Below are 6,110 nucleotides of genomic sequence, written 5' to 3' on the forward strand. Positions count from 1 at the left end.
CTAGCTAGCTAGGTAGCTCCCAAACTATTCAATTATTCACCAATAGAAATTACATATGAAACTTTTCTGAAACGCCGCTTTAAAACGCGATACCATTTGTACGTAAAGAAAAAATTGAAAAAATGAATATTCATAAACTGATCGAAGGTTAATGAACCACTGTCCAAATATTATTGTTTTATGCTTATAATATTCATCTATCCCATTTCACAAATTACTATGAATAATAATAACAACCTATTTTTATATACTCGTCATTCATTTCTGCAGATATTGAAATGTATGTATGCATTCATCTATGCTATATAATTTAATTAGGTATAATTTTTTTTTTTTCATTTATTCATTCCAATTTACTCATGATTGTCTATATTGTAATTCCACGAACAAGAATGTATAATATTTCTATGGATATTGTTATGTTTATTCATTTGTATACCTAAATCTGATATTACTGCATACATTTTATTTTCATCACGAATAAACGTACAGACATTCTGATATTTGATTTCAGCAAATAGAAATCACTTGTTTCGGCACGAAAATAAGAAGTTGAACAATAATAATATTATTAATCATGTATACATGTATACGTAAATATGCGCAAGCAAGAAAGAAACAATCGCATATCGTGCTGCGTCAACAATTGTATCGAAAAGCGATGACAAGAAAATAAAAAAAAATATATGCAATTGTCGAATTCATTAGAGAAAATCGTTGTGGCCCTGATAAGGGCCGATATTTTATTTGTCGCTTTCCTCTCTCAGGAAATGTGTACTTATGCCTTCTTTTCGGTTTTTTTCGGTAACAAAACCGCCTGAATATTGGGCAAAACACCACCTTGAGCAATGGTTACTCCTGATAACAATTTATTGAGTTCTTCGTCGTTTCGAATGGCCAGCTGTAAATGTCTAGGAATGATACGGGTTTTTTTGTTATCGCGAGCCGCATTACCGGCCAATTCCAAGACTTCAGCTGCCAAATATTCCATTACTGCGGCTAAGTAAACCGGGGCGCCGGCACCAACTCGTTCGGCATAATTTCCCTTACGAAGGAGTCGATGAATACGTCCTACTGGGAATTGGAGTCCAGCCCGACTGGAACGGGACTTTGCCTTTCCCTTAACTTTACCTCCTTTTCCACGTCCAGACATGTCGAATCGTAGATTAGTATTATATATCGGATAAATTTAAAGAATTCACTGAGAATTATTCGATGTTGCTCTAACAGTAGCTTTCTATACAATGATTTCTATATAGAATCGACCTGTATTAATACCGTCCTACCGACCAATGGGCGTTCTCGAACGCTCAACTTTCCGGTGGGCGGAGCCTACTAGAGTTCCAGTTACTATCTGAAATAGTGACGACAGAGTGGCGTCTTTTACATTGAGTCGAAAGCAAACCTGCACGATAGTACTTGTTTGTTTGATATTGACGAAATTAAATTTTCAGAATGCCACCCAAAGCTAGTGGAAAGGCTGCGAAGAAGGCCGGAAAGGCCCAAAAGAATATATCGAAGACCGATAAGAAAAAGAAGAGGAGGAGGAAGGAAAGTTACGCAATTTATATCTACAAAGTATTGAAACAAGTCCATCCCGATACCGGAATATCCAGTAAAGCGATGAGCATCATGAACAGTTTCGTAAATGATATATTTGAGCGTATCGCAGCGGAAGCCTCCCGTCTTGCTCATTATAACAAGCGATCGACTATTACGAGCAGAGAAATTCAGACTGCAGTACGTCTGTTACTTCCTGGTGAATTGGCGAAGCACGCCGTCAGCGAAGGCACCAAAGCAGTTACGAAATATACCAGTTCGAAATAATTTACTTATTCCGGTCTACGATATACATTCTTAAAAAAAAACGGTTCTTTTCAGAACCACAAAATATTTATGAAAGAATTCTTACAATATCGTTTCGACGCTGAATGATAATTTATTTTTGCTAGGGCGCTAGGTCTCACTCGGTTGGGTTGCCTTGTTATCAGTACATTGTTACCTCCTTTCGTGAAACGCGCGATGATAATAAATAATTTTGCCACCTATATTTAGATGGTGCTTACCTACCTATCAACCTAAAAAGTTAACGTTCGTTACTGTTATACTAGTCATGTACTCTATTACTTATGTTATTTTTTAACGTGTTTTTTATTTACGTGCTAATATGTTGTCTAAAAACGTTTATGATTAGCATTTCTGATTTCGACTATAACATTGACGATTTATATATTTCGGGTGGGGGTGGGTGTGTATTACTCCGTTATAGATAGAGCTCACAGTATCGTCGTTCGTTCGTTCGTTCGTTCGTGTTGTAGTATCGACCTTTTTATTGAAAGTATATTACGATGATTATATCTTATCGAATATAACATTAATAACGTTCGTTATTATTCGAATGCCGTTTTCATCGAACACTTTTATAGGGATAATTTTTGAAAATGTTGATGCTATTAGAAGCGTCGGTTCTTGGTTATAGTCGTGTATGAAGGTAGACACGAGGTCTCTTCGATGCCCCTATTCACTCGTGTATTTATCGAGTATTATCGGCTAATGTATCATGTTTCTATAGACAGTCGCGCCTATGATATTTATTCGAAGGTTCCTTCCAGATCATCGATTACGAGTATTTTCGGAAAGGAATTGTCTGGAGTTACGTCAAAATCATCAATACTTCATATTTCATTGTAATTTACTGTGAGTTGTCGAGGTTTAATATTAGCTTTTTCTTATCAGAAAATATTTTCGGAATACGTAGAATCTATCCACGTTATTGTGCTAGTCGAAGTCTAAATAGGAAACCGGCATTGATTTCGTAAAGAAGTTGATGCGAACATTTCGACAGCAGAATGGAAGCCGTCAATATCGTGTCTAACGAGAATGTCGAGCGTTCAGTCTCCCGTCCGCCTGTGCTTCGACCCAGAATATTTAAACAAACGGAACACCAGAGGACTACATCATTCTCTCTAGACGCCTAACGAGTGTAGCATCTATCTTCCGAGAATATATTGTCAGTTGTTTTTTTACTATGGCAGACATAGAAAATCAGAATTCTTCGGCTTCGGCTAATTCATCTTCGTCGCCGCAGGCACAGTCTACTGCGAAGAAAGAAAAGAAAGTTAAAAATCCAAGAAGTAAACCTTCTCACCCACCTACGTCGGAAATGGTTAATAACGCTATTAAAGGATTGAAGGAACGGGTGGTTCCTCTTTACAAGCCATAAAAAAATATATTGCGGCGAATTATAAGGCTGACGCAGAAAAAGTGGCACCTTTCATCAAGAAATATCTTAAATCTGCGGTTGCTTCCGGATCATTAGTACAAACTAAAGGAAAAGGTGCATCGGGGTCGTTCAAATTGGCATCGGCATCTTCTGGTTCGGCAAAACCGTCGGCTACCGAAAAGAAAACGTCCGGTACGGCCGGTGCGAAGGCCAAAAAAACTCCCGTTAAACGCGTAGCTGGTGAAAAAGCTAAAACCGGCAAGAAGGCTGCTGCATCACCGAAAGGTAAGAAAGCCTCTCCGGAAAAGAAAGCGGCTGCCGCAGCCAAGCCTAAAAAGGTAACTGCCGAGGATAAAAAGACCGTCGCTTCTAAGGTTTCGTCCGCGACTTCTGCTAGTAAAACCAAGTCTCCTTCGAAAGCAAAGAAAACTAACAAAGGACCAACAAAAAAGCCGAAAGCACCCAAACCGAAAACCGCGAAAGCGACCCCTGCATCGGCATCTTCTCCGAAAGCCAAAAAAGCTGCCTCTCCAAAAAAGAAGAAGTAAATTCTTCTATCAGTTGACTTCTCTCTCCGGCGACGAAGTCTAAGAAAACAAATGGCCCTTTTCAGGGCCACAATTTTTTTTACAAGAATTCGTATATAATTCAACTGTCCAACAAATATATAAATAAATAGTCAGAACTACCTACCTAGCCTATCCCTATAAACAGAAAAAAAATAGATAAATAATATTTCTTCCGCCGCCGCCGCCGACTATCGAATTGATATGAATCGAATAATTTCGTAAAAGAGTAAAAATTAAAAAATATTGCTCTGTCTTTCTATTTCATTGAAATATGTCTTGTGAACAGTTGACTTATTTTCTGATATTGGGATCGTTTCAGGAAAATGAGTCAAAATCATTTCGAGATTTCCAAACTAAGGGTGTTCCATTTGAGAAATCACTGATTTTTATATCTTCAGAATTACTCATCGACTCCTAATACCTCGTTCATCATTTTGGAAATGTTACTCCTCCTACAAGACGACGGAATGTAATATTTTGATGAATCAATAATAGCTTATGTATTCTATGAGACTTGTTTTCAATTTTATAGGGAAATGGCTCGAGAACCGAATAATACCTACTTTTTCTGTATAAACGATCGAATATCTCGAGAACGATTCATTTTTGGTATAGGGTATATTACAAAAAGTCACTCGAGATTTATGCCAGGTATTCAAAAATATGAATCAGAGGAAATTTACGAAAAGATGGTGATGTTATGAGCGATCTTTCATTCAGTGATCGCTTGTTTTTCGTTATTTATCTCAGCCGTTTCTAAAAATGATCTTTTCGAAAGATTCGTTTCGGAAAGTAAAATTTCAGTATTATAATCCATATTTGGATCATACTGAACATGTTCTGCAAACACCCGTGATTTAATATTTACGTGATGCGAGTTATTGAAAATATCATACATTCATTCATTCATTCATATCTATCGATAAACGAATTCTTTCATCAATTGCATTTTGTGGTTCTGAAAAGAACCTTTTTTTTGTATATATTTTCAATATATATTGGGATATATATATATGAAATTAAGCTCGTTCTCCGCGTATTCTCCTTGCTAACTGAATGTCTTTGGGCATAATGGTAACGCGCTTGGCGTGAATGGCGCACAAATTCGTATCTTCGAAGAGTCCTACCAAATACGCCTCGCTAGCTTCTTGCAAAGCCATGACGGCTGAACTTTGGAATCGTAAATCGTTTTGAAATCTTGAGCGATTTCTCGAACTAAACGTTGAAAGGGTAATTTCCTAATCAACAATTCAGTACTCTTCTGATAACGTCGAATTTCTCGGAGAGCAACAGTACCGGGTCTGTAACGATGAGGTTTTTTAACACCTCCCGTAGCCGGTGCACTTTTGCGAGCTGCTTTAGTAGCTAATTGTTTTCTCGGAGCTTTACCTCCAGTCGATTTACGAGCGGTCTGCTTGGTACGAGCCATTTTCAAAACCTATTGCGAATTGTAACGAACGAAATGTATACCGAACGATAGACGGACAACATATGAACTGAGTCGGCTTATACACGCCAACTATTATATACCATCTAGACGAGACGCCATTGGTCCGATTTCCAGTTGTGGGCGGAGTCATGAAATTTAACAAAACCCGACCGAGTTCGGTGTAGAACTTTAGTCGAAGTCTGTCGTTAGTATCACTAACAGTATTTCATTCGTATCGTGCAGTATATAATTTATTCTTAACATTCGAAATGACTGGTCGTGGCAAGGGAGGTAAAGGTTTAGGAAAAGGAGGAGCGAAACGTCATCGTAAAGTATTGCGTGATAATATCCAAGGAATAACGAAACCTGCCATTAGAAGATTAGCCCGTCGAGGTGGTGTTAAACGTATTTCGGGTTTGATATACGAAGAAACTCGTGGAGTACTCAAAGTATTTCTCGAAAATGTTATCAGAGATGCCGTAACATATACCGAACATGCGAAACGCAAAACCGTCACAGCCATGGATGTTGTATACGCCCTGAAAAGGCAAGGTCGAACCTTGTACGGATTTGGCGGTTGAATTTAATGCCTCCCCCTGTATTGTCCTTACCGTTTCCATAAAAAAAAGGTTCTTTTCAGAACCACAAAAGCTTATGAAATGAATTCGTGTGTATTTTTTATATTTTTGAAGTAAGTCTCAGGTCAAGAAAGTAATACAAATCATGAAATTATGAAACAACAAAATTTAATTGACGCTCCGGAGGGGCGACTTCATTGATGATTCCAGTGGCGCATTTGCTTTTTCAGCTGCAGGAAAACCCGGAAAAACCTGCAGCAGCAGCAGCAGCAAGCACCACATCATGTGAACATCTTGATCTACTAATGTCT

At 38.1% G+C, this 6,110-nt stretch overlaps 1 pseudogene; it reads right to left on the reverse strand.

Moving 5' to 3' along the window:
• Positions 1-4,292: 4,292 nt before the first annotated feature.
• LOC141486953 (histone H3-like) lies at positions 4,293-5,272 on the reverse strand (annotated as a pseudogene).
• Positions 5,273-6,110: the final 838 nt, after the last annotated feature.

Source organism: Leptinotarsa decemlineata, unplaced genomic scaffold, assembly GCF_025532065.1.
Source record: "Leptinotarsa decemlineata unplaced genomic scaffold, Ldec_3_MD MMD2_tig00027543_RagTag, whole genome shotgun sequence".
Classification (NCBI taxonomy): Eukaryota; Metazoa; Arthropoda; class Insecta; order Coleoptera; family Chrysomelidae; genus Leptinotarsa; species Leptinotarsa decemlineata.